The 13,508-nt window shown below is 38.0% G+C and overlaps 1 protein-coding gene and 1 pseudogene across 1 annotated transcript in view; one reads left to right on the top strand and one right to left on the bottom strand.

The window, feature by feature from the left end:
• PDE7B (phosphodiesterase 7B) overlaps window positions 1-13,508 on the bottom strand; it is a 584,524-nt gene that overhangs the window by 554,245 nt on the left and 16,771 nt on the right. The gene's annotated exons all lie outside the window — the stretch shown is intronic.
• Window positions 2,090-13,508, top strand: part of LOC131515485 (forkhead box protein K2-like) — a 28,066-nt pseudogene continuing 16,647 nt past the window's right edge.

Here is a 13,508-nt window from a genome sequence, read left to right as displayed (position 1 = left end):
ATTAATTGTTAATTGCTCAGGAGAAGAAACTTCCTCATTCATAAATCAGTCATAATACAAAAAAGGAGGAGAGACATGCATGGGGCTGAAGCAATAACACTCTAAAAAAGATAAGAAAGATATATGACCCCCCCAAAATAGACTTAAACCCACAACACACACCTCAGATATATTGCCATGAAGCTGGTGAAGACTTTGAATAGTCCTCCTGGGTATCAGTGAGCTAAAAAGAAGACTATCACAAAAATGAAAGACTATCACATTTGGAAGCAACAGAAAGGAGAATGGAGAAAACAAAATCCAGGTCATGAAGGGCAAGCTTGAGAACATGAGCAAAACCCAAAGAGTTTAAAAGGACTAGAGAGAAAATTAAAATGATAGACGACAAAGGAATTCAAATACATACTTATTTGGTGCCTCTGAAGAAGAAAACAGTAAGACACAAAAAAGTTTCAAAATATAATTCAAAAATCATTTTTTCAATACAGATTGGAATTCACCAATTCAAAGATGACATTATATTTCAGGAAATGAACATGCAACTAATCAAACTGGTGAAGTCTGTTTCCTGGTAAAGGTATTAAACTTCAAAAATAAAGAATCTATGAGGAGGTGTCTATGAGGAGTATAAATCCAGTAGGCTTCAATTTTCCCACAGCCACAATACAATGCTGGCAGATGATGGAGAAATGTGCTGTCATCAGGAAAAAGATCATGCACTCCAGAGATTTTTATAGTCAGAGTGTTTTGCAGGCACAAAGAGACCAACATCAGACATTGCAAACATGGATGAATTAGGAAATACAGTCCTATAAATACTTCTTAAAGAAACAAACTTTAGCCAATCAATGAAAGGAAGAAGAAGCTGTGGCAAAAGTTAACAGCCATGAGCAATGAATGCATTTGAATGTAGAACTGAGATCGAACTACTGTGGCAATGGTGGTCACAGGTCAGCTCATGGACTTTACTGACCATGACAAGGTACAAAGGGGTATGGCCCATCCAGTAGGAAGGTTGGTGTGAGAGAGCATGAAGGCCCGGGGGGATGAACTGATAAACATTGCTTAACATGCACGATTCATTTACAGTCTAAATAATACTCTGTGTATACTATTTTACTGTATAAAAGGACCCACTAATAATCAAAGAATGTACATCCTTTTAAAAAAATAAAAGGAAAGGTAAAAAAAGAATCAGACAGGATCTCATAATAAGACATGCTGTACTGAAAAGCAAAGTTTGAAACAAAGTGAGTAACTCAGTAAAGTTGAAAACAGAAGACTCAACAGACTTATCTGGCAAATGTAAATGAAAAGAAAGCAGGGTCATGATAGCAGCATCAGACAATGTTGAATGCAAGTCAGAAGCACCACATGTAGCAAAGAAAGGCAGTACAATACACAATACAGACCTGACAGTCAGGAATATTTATGCACCAAGTAATAACACAATATTCTTAAAACAAGAACAACACAAATGACCTTATCAGTTAAGTTTCTTTGGCTACAAGCAACAAAAACCAATTGTAGCTAATACAAGATTAAAAAGAATATATTGAATCACATGGCTGAAGATTCCAGAGCTAGAATAGTTTCAGACAAACTTGATTAGGACCTCATCCTTTGGGACTTGCTTGATGGTTCCTCACATCCTCAGAGGCAGCAGAGGGGGCAGCCATCTTCCTCAAAAGCTCAAACAAAGGTCCAGATGTTTAATTCTGGGTTTTATGCTGAAATAGACACTGCAATCATGGGAATAGAATCATACACTGATAGTCTAGGTTAGGGTCAGCAAACTTTTTCTGTAGAGTCAGAGAGTAAATATTTTTGACTCTATAGGACACACTACCTCTGTCACAACCACTCACAACTATTCGGCCATTGTAGCACAAAAGTAGCCACATATAAACGAATGAGTATGGCAGCATTACCATAAAACTTTATTTATGAACACTGAATTTGAAATTTTGTATAATTTTCACATATCATGAAATATTATTCTTCTTTGGATTTCTTGCAACCATTTAATAACGTAAATACCATTCTTAGCGCACATTTTATAAAATGGGCAGCATGTAGGATTTGGCCCATGGGCAACAGTTTGCCAACCTCTGCTGTAGGGTATGCACAAGACTTGAGCACGTGGACTGAGAGTAAGGGAAAAGTCAGTCCCTCAAAGCAAATTAGGGTAGTGAGTGCTGAGCAACAAACACAATAAATGTTCACCCTGGTACCAGGATGCTTTATGATTTTAGACCCCAAGGCCTTAAAGGGGTGCTGCGCACTGAACTCAAATAACTCATCCTGATGCTAGAAGCATAACAAATTGCCCACCTCCAACTCCTAACCCCTTTCACCCACCACTAGAGTTGCCAGGAGGCAGTGCCCAAATGACTCTATTTCCTGTGGCATCAACAAGAAAAGCAAGTCACCAGTCAGGGTAGCTCTACACATTTGGAATATGGACCACACAGTCAGTGCCCGGTTCCCAGTGTTACTGACACCAACAAATCATATGGTTTGGGGGTAGCCCATATGTCCTTTCATTTATTCAACAAGGAGCTAATTATTGTTCACCACCCATTCTTCTAGGCTCTGGGGAAAAAGAACAAAAAGAAGAGGAAAAAATGGGGAAAAAAAAAACTTGCTTTCCTAGATCTTATTAATTAATTAAAAATAAATAGAGAAAACAGAAAAATAAAACAGGGAAAAGAGGGAATGTTGGTGGCCGTTTTAAAAAAAATTTTAACGTTTTTTTTTTTTTCATTTATTTTTGAGACAGGGAGAGACAGAGCATGAACAAGGGAGGGTCAGAGAAAGAGACACACAGAATTCAAAACAGGCTCCAGGCTCTGAGCTGTCAGCACAGAGCCTGACGTGGGGCTCGAACTCACAGACTGCGAGATTACAACCTGAGCAGAATTCAGTCGCTTAACCAACTGAGCCACCCAGGTGCCCCTGTTGGTGGCTGTTTTAAATAGGTGGTCAAGGAAAGTGTATCATAAAGATGACATTCAGGCAAAGATTTGAAAGAGAAAAGGGAGTGAGCTCTCCAAAAATCCAGGGAAATAGCATTTTAAGGAAAAACGCTAGCAAGTTCAGGGGCAGGAGTGTGACTAGCCTTTAAGGAGATTAGGTTGCCTGGAGTTGTGTGAATGAGGAGGCAAGTAAGAGGAGATGAAGTCAGAAAATGGTAGGAGAGGGAACAGAAATCACAAAGGGCCTTGGAGGCCATGGTACCAACTTTGATTTTTACTCTGAGTAAAGGGTGCCATTGAGGGTTTTGAGTAGAGAAAACATGATTTGACTCACTCTGTTAAGTGATCATTTTGACTATTGTATTGAGAATAGAATCTTGAGGGGCAAAGGCAGAGGCAGAGAGACCAATGAAGAGGCTGCTGTCATAATCTAGGTGCCTCAGCCTCCACTCTCAAGCAAAGAACATTCCACCGGTTGGACTACAAAACTCTGGTCTTCAAGCAGGCAAGCCCAGCTTGTAACACAGTAAAGCATCACACAGCTTTGCAGAACAAAGGCAAGTACAGTTATAGCTCAGACACTCACTGCCCCAAGATGGCTCCTGTGTGAGTAGACATTATCGGGGGAGCCCTGGCTGACACCCCCTGGCATTGCACACAAAGTATTGAGAGAACAGTGCTGTCTGTGACCTATTGCATAATGTTACCTTCAACTTCTGCAAACCCACCACTTCTTTTATCTAGAACATGTTCCTACTACACTTTGGTTCAAATGTCTACTGCTAGCCTTGTGTACATTCACTTAAGCTCCCCATTCAGATGCCTTTCTCACTGCTGGGACTGAGCAAGGTTATTCGCTATGAATCATATTTGTGTTAAGAGGTAGCAGAGATGCCACCAGTATACTTTCATCATGGATGAGTGTCCGCCTTCTTATCCAGTGTGCATACGCCTTCTTTGAGCTTAAATTCTCTGAACAAATACACGGACACCAACTTTAGGCTATTTTCTTTGACCTTCTAAGAGCTTTACACTCGGTGGAAAGAAAGGAAAAGACAGCACCACTGCCTCCAGCAGCATTTCCAAGGTGAAATATGACTAGCTCAGCAGCACCACCTTAATGGCTGCCCTGAAAAGTACATATCTGGGAGCCTGAAAGGGAAAGCTTTTACACCCCAAACACCCACATAATGCCAGAAAAGAGATCGGTTATCCTAGGGTTCCAAGATGTTCAAAGATGTTTGGTTACTCCTGAGGCTCACAAGATAATGGCAGAAAGTCAGCTTCAATTTCCCCTAAAGGGCAAAGGTTTGAATGATGCTTCACTTCCTTTGCAAACTTACGGTCCCTGAAGTTCATGTATATTGCTGACCAGCTGCTCCTCTAACCCAAACTCACTCTGACCCCTAAGCCTGTGGTTTTAAGATAAGCTACCTAATAGTATCAAGGGGGGAGAGGGCAAAAAATGCCAATACTTACGCTCCTTCCCCAGGCAGTTAACTCAGAATTTCAGTGAGTGAGGTTCAGACATCATTGGAGTGATTAAAATATGCAGACAGGATTGAGAACCTCACCTCTAGCCATCAAAACTAATGTTCCATTCCTTAAATTCGGGCCAAACTCATTCAGGAAAATCCAAGGACAAAGCAACCTTTGTCCCTAAACCTAATTCAACGGAAAACTGGCCCCAAGCAAGGTCCATTCTCCCTGTGGGAAAAGGAGTTGTAAGCTACCAAAACTACGTTTGAAGTTCGGAGGTACTTACCTTTGCCTTTGCTCTGTAACACCGCAGCTAAGGCAAAGCTACAAATCCAGCAATCTCTGTCTGCTTCCCTGCCCCAGATAAAAACCTGGTTCCATTTCTCTATCTGCTTCTTGACAAGCTGCCTTGTTGCCTTGGAACACTCCCCTCTCTTCAGTGCACTTCACTCCATTCTCTTCTTTACCTGCCTAACTTTTGTTCAAGGCAATACACCTTCCTTGCTTATGAGAGAGATATGGTCTCCTGTTTGCTCCAAAGAATTCTCTGTTCCTTGCTATTATAGCACTTAGCACACTGTGTTATACTGCTTTTCATTAAGTCTAAGATACCATCAATTAGGAGATACATTATTTCACGGAACACTAAGGAACAAAACAAGCTGTCAATACAATTATAACAATGCTTTCTTATAACTTAGAATTTTCATTTCATACATATTGAAAGAATTCTTTTGGTGCAATTTTGAGATCTATCAAAGAGCCCAGGGTTTTGTGAGCACTTCTTATTTAACCTACTAATAGTCTCAATTTTTCCTCCATTGACTTGCCACAGAAAGTTAAGCAGTTGCTGTTCAAACCCAGCAAAAGTTTCCGATATTGGTTTTTGACACTTGAATGACAGCCCTGCATGATGAATGGATTGATCACATCAACTCCTTGTTGTTTTAAAAAACTTCTTTCATCTTTTCAAAGGGATTTGGCAATTTCTCCTGCCTTCAGTTAAGTGCTTATCCTGTGATAGTGGTATTTCTCAGACTTTAATGTGCATATGAATCACCTGAAAATTTTCTTAAAATGCAGATTCTGACTTTGTAAGTCTGGATCGGGCCTGAGATTCTAAATTTCTCACAAGTTCCCAGGTGATGCTGATGGTCTTTGTCTGGAGACCACACGTGTTATAGCAAAATGACAGACAATCCTTTGCCTATATCTCAGTCACAACACCTTACACAATTTAAAAAACTTGTATTTTCCTTTCTTAGGATCCTTCAAGCATCTTATTAATTGGCAAGACAATAAGAAAGGGGGTCACCCCTCCAATGATAAATATTTTATTTTACTAATACCAAAAAGACACCCCACTGCACTGTTTCTAGCCTTTCTACCAAGGCTAGAACTTTTCAATCTAATGGTGAATTATAGTGTCATCTTTAAAAGCACTATAAAGGGTAATTAGCTCAACTCATGCTGTATCAACAATGTACATATCGGTGAAGGGAAGGCAATATGAACAGCTGTGATCCAGTTTGCACCCATACAAACCAAGACTACTTATGACTATCACCTTGCCAACAGCATTTGTAACATGCAACCTGATTTCAAAGATATAAAACTGTTAAAAAAACAATGCACGCCTTAGCATGGATGCAACTATATTGTGGTCCATATTCTTGTCCCTTTTTCTCAAATGTACTGTTACTTTTGTGTAAGAACTAGGAAAGCCTTTGTCCTAAGCACAGAATCCAATGTCAGGCATGAGGTAAAGTTCATGCAGTGCTGATGCAATCCTAATCCTCTCCCGACTGTGTCATTTCAGCTGGGCCAGGAGTTGGTGACTCACACTTATTTGTAACACACATATTTGAAATGTTCTCTAGCAGTGCCTACCTAGGGCTTACAGCTAGTAAATTGGGGACAACCAGTGCTAATCAGCTAACACTAGCCTAGGATGGAGAAATAGATAGCAGTGATACCAAAATGGCTTACTGTGTGATTCTTTGAGATTCTTATAACTATAATTTGCCTTTTCATATAGTAGGACTGGTTTACTCCTTCATTCCCACTCTCCTGACTAGCCTACATTTCATTTCTCCTTTTTTTGCTGAGTAATGACTCAAATCAAATAGAAATTCAGTGTCCTTATATTATTAGTCACTTGGGCCTTTTAGTTCATGAGCATCTCTGATACAAGAGTCTCCCACCTTCAAAAGAAAATGAACATGTTTAACATGTTAACATATTACAAAAGCACTTAATGAAACAGTATGTTCATTAACATGGAAGTTGAAAATATATATTAAATAAATACTGCTGAGGAAATCATGCAGAATCTCAGTAACTGTAGAAAATTAGATTTTCATGTTCTGATTTTTAGCTCCCAAACTATGAGGCATAAGATCACAATTCAAAAAAGAAAAGCCCTCCACCCAAAACATTCTCATTGGAGTCGAAATGGACATTTTATAGTCCAAAATGTGAGAATTTAAATAAAGTCCATACATTTTCAGACTTGAAAGGACCTTAGAAATCATCTTGTCTAAACCTCTTTATGTTGATAGGGTTGGGATCTTTACAGGTCTTTCCATCCTTACTATTCTAATATTCTTTGTAATTTTAATACTCTTTATTCATATGAAAGCATGAGAATGTTCAAACACTTGATTCATAACAATAAAACTTCTTTTTGTATATGTTTAAATCACAATATTTCAAGTTAAATATTCCCCATTTCAAGAAGAAAAGTGAAAAAATAAGAGAAGGTTCTGTCTGTACCCTCTGCCCCTATGTAATAGAACTCATTAAAAAATGCAACTAGAGGGGCGCCTGGGTGGCTCAGTCAGTTAAGCGTCTGACTTCAGCTCAGGTCACGATCTCGCGGTCCGTGAGTTCGAGCCCCGCGTCGGGCTCTGGGCTGATGGCTCAGAGCCTGGAGCCTGCTTCCGATTCTGTGTCTCCCTCTCTCTCTGCCCCTCCCCCGTTCATGCTCTGTCTCTCTCTGTCTCAAAAATAAATAAACGTTAAAAAAAAAATTTTTTTTTTAAATGCAACTAGTGACCCCAGCTAAGTAGACATACAGCCAATAATTTTACTGCACAAGGCTTCTAAAAGTAACACTATTTATTCTAAGATCTAGGGAGTGGAGAAATCAAATAACACTATTTTTATGTTAAGGTAATATGTTTATAAGGGTTGGGGGAATGCTTCTAAGAGTGGGGGAAAATATCCTCAAATTTAAAACTAACTTTGGGGCACCTGGTAGCTCAGTCGGTTAAGTGTCTGACTTGGCTCAGGTCATGATCTCATGGTTTGTGGGTTTGAGCCCCATGTCAGGCTCTGTGCTGACAACTCAGCCTGGAGCATGCTTCGGATTCTGTGTCTCCCTCTCTCTCTGCCCCTCCCTGCTCATTCTCTCTCTCTCTCTCTCTCTCTCTCTCTCTCTCAAAAAATAAACATTTAAAAAAATTTTTAAAAACCTAACTTTTTCCTAATTCATAATTTCAAATTTCTTTTAATATTCATGTTTGCTGTAGAGATGTCTGGGTGGCTCAGTTGGTTAAGCATCAGACTTTGGCTCAGGTCATGGTCTCACGGTTCATGGGTTCGAGCCCCGCGTCGGGCTCTGTGCTAACAGCTCAGAGCCTGGAGACAGCTTCAGATTCTGTGTCTCTCTCTCTCTGACCCTCCCAACTCACATGTGCTAGTGCTCTCTCTCTCTCTTTCTCTCAAAAATAAATAAACATTAAAAAATTAATATTCATGTTTGCTATAAAGAAAATTGAAGCTTTTCTTAAAGATTCTTCACAGAAATCTACTTACTTCTAAAAATCTTCCCAACAAGTAGTTAGATCTAGCAATTTTCCATCACTGAGAGTACTTCTAGTATTTCTTAATTCAATATTCCCCAAGCAGTTATTTATTGCAAGCAAGCCTCTTTTATTTTTTTTCTAATATTTATTTACTTTTTTTTGAGAGAGTATGCACACACAATCAAGCAGAGGAGGGGCAAAAAGAGAGAGACAGAGAGAATCTCAAGCAGGTTTCACACTCGGCACTGAGTCACATACAGGGTTCGATCTCAGGACTGTGAGATCATGACCTGAGCTGAAATCAAGAGTGGGACACTTGGGGTGCCTGGGTGGCTCAGTCGGTTAAGCGTCCGACTTCGGCTCAGGTCATGATCTCGCAGTCTGTGAGTTCAAGCCCCGCATCAGGCTCGGTGCTGACAGCTCAGAGCCTGGAGCCTGTTTCAGATTCTGTGTCTCTCTCTCTCTCTGACCCTCCCCTGTTCATGCTCTCTCTCTGTCTCAAAAATAAATAAATATTAAAAAAAAATTAAAAAAAAAAAAGAGCGGGACACTTAATCGACGGAGCCACCCAGGCACCCTGTGCACAAGCCTCTTTTATATGATCTCTCTTCTATCATTCTGGTGTGTACAAGAATGTGGAATATAAACCAAAGGCCTAAAAGTGCTAATGTGTCTTTACGAGGGTCTAATTTATGGATAAAGGAGCTAAAGGAGCTTAGTTACTGAGGTTAGAAGGTGCCTGTGTTGTCTTTTCCTTTCTTCTCACATATAAATTATGTTAAGGAACCATTTTTCTAAAGTCCAAACTATGGATATCCTTATAATAGTTGGCCCATACAACAGAAGGCTACAAATGTCCATAAATTGCTTTGGCCCTAACTAAGCCCTAATTCTGTTACTTACCTTCGTGTCTAGATGGAGTAGACTGACAGATCTGCCTACTGAGTAAGCAGAAAACCAGGGAACAAAATCTTTTTCAATTCTTTTGTGAGGCCAAAAAGTCATGAACTCATACTCCATAAAAAACTGGAGCTTTGGTGACCTCTTGTGGGGTAATTTATTAGTAGTTCATAATAAAGCAGTCCCAGAGTGGAATCTGAGACAAGTTTTCTTTGTAGGTCCTGTTGAGACCCAATAGGACCTGGAAATGCCCTGTTAATAACTGTATTCAGTTATATATTCAAGAGAGCTGATCTATATATAAATCACACACCAGGAGTGATTTAAATAAAGTATTAAGTATATTAAGACATCATAGAATCTTCTATCCATTGGGTAGAAAGGAACCTTTCAACAGCCCATTCATTATTTGATGGTCCTCTACAAGGGATCTGATCACAAGGGAGTTTGAGAAGAGATTATGGATAATTAGAGCTAAACTACCAGGCATGAACTAATAGAAAAAATAAATTAAAGGAATCATCTTCATACTTAATAATTAACATTGATATGATTAGGCTTATTATAAGGTCACATAGCTGGCAACGAAGCATTGTAATTTTTAGCTCTACCCTACATCATTTATGTAGATTTGTATATTGCAATTTGGCGCCTAGTTAAAACTACAAAGAAATCCATAACATGTATTAACTGGTATGAATGAATGATTTTATAGAAAAAAATTTAACTGGATTTGCATTAAAAGAAATTTGTCTAGGGGTGCTTGGGTAGTTCAGTCGGTTAAGTGTCTGACTCTTGATTTCTGCTCATGTCATGGTCTCACAGTTCATGAGATCAAGTCCCATGTGGAGCTCTGCACTGACAGTGCAGGACCATGCTTGGAATTCTCTCTGCCTCTCTCTCTCTCTGCCCCTTCTCTCTCTCTCTCAAAATAAATTAAAAAAAATAAATAAATTTTGTTAAAATTGGTCACCTTTGGGGGAATACATGTTCAGTAGGAAAAAATGCATCTTGATTGCTTGGGAATTTGTAGCAACATAAAGAGTGAACAGCAAAATAAGTAAGCTTGCTAAAAACATCAGAAAATAGTGACTAAGAAAAACAGCCCCCTGTTTGGTTCTGTAGCATTAAAATAAAACATGCACATTTCATCAGTGCATCCCCTTATCACTTATATGATAAATCACTCCATTCATAGAGATCATTGTAACAAGGAGAAATAGGTTTCTGTGGCTCACTGCAATTAGAGATTCGTAATATTGATTAGTCACCTGGTCCAATGTCTACTAAAGTAAACCAGCATTCCTTCAACATCAAAGGTATGACAACTGGTGTTTGATGATTCTGGACACCTCATGAGTGACAACTGATGGAGATGATAAACTCATTATCCCACACTTAGGAAAATATTAGAATATTACCCCCCAAAATATAATGCTGCACTTTGTTGTTGAATGAAAAGCAAAACAACTAAAAGTGAATTGAATTAAAACATCAAACAACCAGATCTAGGGTTGTGGTCATTGGAGCATAAGCACTTGGACTTTCAACACTGGCACTTCATCAGAATATATCTATTTTCCACATACTCTGGAATATCACTTTTCAGAATTCCCTCTTACGAGTATTTCCTCAAGAATCAGATTTGTCTGTAAATTCTTGATTAAGAAATCTGAAATAAAGTTCCTTTTTAGTTTTTCCTTTTTAGTTTCTTTTTAGTTTTTTCTCCTTGAAATCCAGTCAGATATCAGTCTTCAGACTCTGAATGTACTAAATGGAAATCTGAAATGTGAATATACTAGAAGATAGGTCAATAGAAATAAAGGCTGATGAACACACATTGAAAGACTAAGAACCAGGTTACCTAATATAGCTGTCTAGATGTTAACACGATTTCTTTTGTTTATACTCAGTTCTAAAGCTGATTGTTCGAGGCGCTGGTGGCTCAGTCAGTTAAGCATCCAACTTCAGCTCAGGTCATGATCTCATAGTCTGTGAGCTTGAGCCCTGTATCTGGCTCTGTGCTGACAACTCAGAGCCTGGAGCCTGCTTCAGATTCTATGTCTCCCTCTCTCCCTGCCCCTCCCCTGCCCGTGCTCTCTCTCTCTCTCTCTTTCTCTCTCAAAAATAAATAAACATTTAAAAATTTACAAAAAATAAAGCAGATTGTTTGTTTGGGAGAGTGTGCCTTGATTACAAACCATTGGAAACTATACGTAAAATTAAATTTTCTATTTTACAAAAACTGTGTTTCAACCTTGCAAGTCCAGGTCTGTTAATAATTATAGCTAAGTTTTAGAATTAAAGTGTAAGAAAAATGACAACTGATACCACAGAAATTCAAAGAATCATAAGAGACTACTATAAACAACTATGAACAAACAAAATGGACAACTGAGAAGAAATGGAAAAATTCTTACAAACATACAATTTACCAAGACTGAATCAGGAATAAATAAAAAAAAAAAATCTGAATAGACCAATTACTAGTGAGAAGATTGAATCAGTAATCAAAATATCCCAACTAAGAAAAGCCCAGGACCAGATGGCTTCACTGGTGTATTTCACCAAATCATTTAGAGAAGAATTAATACCAATTCTTCTCAAACTCTTCCAAAAAGTAAAGAAGAGGGAATGCTCCCAAACTTATTTTACTAGGACAACATTATCCTGATACCAAAACCAGAAGAGGACACTAATAAAGAAAAAAACAAAACAAAACAAAACAAAACAACAAAAAAAACCACCCACAACTCTAAGCCAATATTCCTGATAAATGTAGAGACAAAAAAAAATCCCAATAAAATACTAGCAAACAGAATTCAGCAGCGCATTAAAAGAATCATTCACTATGATCAAGTGGAATTTATCCCTGAGATGCAAGGCTGGTTCAACATATGCAAATCAATGCGTTATATCATGTTAATAGAATGACAGAAAAGAATATGATCACCTCCGTAAATGCAGAAAAAGTATCTGTAAAATTCAACATCTACTCATGATAAAAACTCTTAACGGATTAGGCATAGAAGGAACACATCTCAACGTGACGAAGTCCATATATGACAAGCCCACAGCTAACATCATATTCAATGGTGAAAGGATGAAAGTTTAGCCTCTAAGATCAGGAACAAGATAAGGGTGCCCACTATTGTTACTCCTATCTATCATAGTACTGGAAGTCTTAGCTAAGCAATTAAGCAAGCAAAAGAAAGAAAAGATACCAGAACTGGATAGGAGGAAGTAAAATTGTCTTTATTTGCAGATTATATGATTTTATGATATGATATAAAGAAAATCTTAAAGACTCAAACAAAAAACTGTTAGATCTAATCAATGATTTAGTAAAGTTGTAGAATACATAATATACAAAATCAGTACCATTTCTGTACACTACAACAAAATTTCTGAAAAAGAAATAAAGAAATTGATCCCATTTGTAATAGCATAAAAAATAATAAAATTTGAGGGAATAAATTTAACTAAGGAGGTGGAAGATCTGTACACTGCAAAGTACAAGACATTGGTGAAACAAACTGAGAAAGACACAAATGACAAGGTATTTTGTATCTGTGGATTGGAAGAATTAATATTGTTAAAATGTCAACACTGCTAAAAGCTATCTATAGATTCAATTCAATCCTTATCAAGATTCCAATGGCATTTTTTACAAACGTAGAAAAAAAAACACTTCTAAAATTTATATGGAACCCCAAAAGATCCCCGAAATAGCCAAAGAAATAGTGAAAAAGAAGAACAAAGCAGGAGGTAAGAAACTTCCTAATTTCAAGCTATTGTCATCAAAGCAGTATGGTACTGGCATAAAAACAAACAGACCAGTAGACCAGAACTGAGAGCACAGAAATAAACCCAAGCATACATGGTCAATGAATATTTGACAAGGCCACCAAGAATGCTCAATGAAGACAAGACAGTCTCTTCAATAACTGGAGTTGGGATAATCGGATATTCACATGTAAAAGAATGAAACTGGACCCATATCTCACACTACTCACAAAAATTAATTCCAAAATGGACTAAATACAAATAGAAGACCTGAAACCATGAAACTCCCAGAAGAAAACATAAGAACAAAGCTCCTTGACATGGGTCTTCACCCCACCTCAAATACTCTGTTTCTTTTTTTTTTTTTTCAAATACTCTGTTTCTGTTCCTACGTTTTCTTCATAAGTCTCACTGTAGAGATGAATAATATTTTCTCATGTTAATGTAATCTCATTTGTTAATAATTTGTTTTATGGTTGTATGAGTTGTTTGTAATTTATTTGCTATTGAATGTAATGCTGTGATGCGCAATATAAAAGTTTTTGAAAGGCTTTAT

Source organism: Neofelis nebulosa, chromosome 6, assembly GCF_028018385.1.
Source record: "Neofelis nebulosa isolate mNeoNeb1 chromosome 6, mNeoNeb1.pri, whole genome shotgun sequence".
Taxonomy (NCBI): Eukaryota; Metazoa; Chordata; class Mammalia; order Carnivora; family Felidae; genus Neofelis; species Neofelis nebulosa.
The sequence above is the reverse complement of the archived record's forward strand: the minus strand, read 5'-3'. Positions and strand labels throughout refer to the sequence as shown.